Source organism: Mus caroli, unplaced genomic scaffold, assembly GCF_900094665.2.
Source record: "Mus caroli unplaced genomic scaffold, CAROLI_EIJ_v1.1 scaffold_6095_1, whole genome shotgun sequence".
NCBI classification, from domain to species: Eukaryota; Metazoa; Chordata; class Mammalia; order Rodentia; family Muridae; genus Mus; species Mus caroli.
In genome coordinates this window covers 1,721-3,440 of record NW_018390411.1, presented here as the reverse complement: position 1 = coordinate 3,440, position 1,720 = coordinate 1,721, and positions in this window count along the sequence as shown.

Sequence of the window (1,720 nt, the reverse complement as noted above, 5' to 3'; positions counted from 1 at the left end):
GAGCAAGACACTAGAAGGCAAAGGTCTGTAGATCTGTTCTGCAAACCAGGTGTGAGCCTTGTCCATTACAGAAATGACTGGGAGTACAGAAATCACAAACAAATATGGTGTGTAGCAGACCAATTGAAGACATTAAATGCAGAATTTACAGATAGATCATATGCCTGTGGTTGTATGCGTGGTATAGACAAGAGATATTCAGGGAAGTTATTCAATCAAATAAAGATGTTGAGAGAAATCTGCATCCAGGGATGGGCATTAGCATGGGCTTTGTAATAGTATCTTCATTCTCAAGAAATTAAAAGAAACAGTGCATTATGAGTGTGCAAGAACTATCCTGGCATACTGAGGGAGAAATTCTTTAGAGCTCACCAACAAGACAAAAGTGTTAAAATATGAGTCACCACATATTGGAGACATCACAGCTGGTCTTATTTCTGGGAAAACTAACCATAAACAGCAGGGTAGGAGATTCAATGGCCATCAGTAAGACAACAGAGGTCAGTAATCAAGGAAGAGACCTAGAGACAAGAGCTGAAGTAGACACCACTAAGAAGTACTACATAATTCTTTGCACTCCATAGCTACCTCGGCTTCATTATCTGTAAAAATCAGAATCACTTCCAAAAGCTTGGCAACTACAACTCAGGGCTCAAGCTTCATTATGAACACCTACTGATGAGAATGTTCAACAGATTTTTGTACAAGTCAGTTTGTAAAAGAATGTTCTTAATTAGGGTCCCTTCGTCTCTCATGACTCCATTTTGTACAAAGGTAACACAACATGTACCATCATAGTGAGTCTTTATCATATCTGGCAGAATAATGTAGCTGTATGGCCCATGTGATCCTGGATCTGATGAAACAATGAAATAAGATTACAGTGTTAATAGTATCATAGCAAACAGTCTGAGATCCTCAAAGCCAGAGCTTTGTCAGAGCTGGAAGTCCAGCAAATGAGTCTAGAGATGCATTGTGGGACAGTGGGTGTGGGGGAATAAAGGGAGTGGGAGAAACCACACAACCTGCCAGAGTTTTGGTGCTCTGGGTGAGAAGACATGGGAGGACTGCCACACTCTTTCCACCTGTCCATGGCTAGTTTTCTGGCTGTGGGAAGCTAAGGACCCAGCCTGAGCAGATGGACAAAGGGCAGTCCTAGGGCTCTGGGCCTAATGGAGGCCAGAGATAACAGGTTCTTAGTCTCTGGCATCCAAGACACAGATGGACACCTCGAAGAAGCTGAGAACAAAATGGAGGCCCTGGGGGCTGCTTTTTCATCCCTGGGGCCAAAAGGGAGGAGAGGTAAGGGAGAAAGGGGGCACTGAGTGGTTCTCAAAAGGGTGACAGTCCTTGGTGTGGTCCATGGCTGGAGTGCAGCAAGGTCTTCCTGGCCCTGCTGTTTATGGTTAGTTTTCCCAGAAATAAGACCAACTGTTTGACTTGGAACTTTAGGGGAAAGCCTATCACATCATTCAAGCATGGAAGGCCTTGGTGAGCAGAGACAGTCTATGGTTTTAGAGCTTTATTTTAGACAGGCAGGGAAAAAGAGAGAAGGTAGAAAGAAGGGTCAGCCATGCCCACATGGAGAGAGGGGGGCAAGGAAGAGAAAGAAGGAGTTCTAGAGATTAGAGTAATAGATGTGAGAGCTTAAGGAAAAAGAGCAGGGGCCAAGCAGCCCCTTTTATAGTATGCTGGGCTATCTTGCTGTTGACAGGTAACT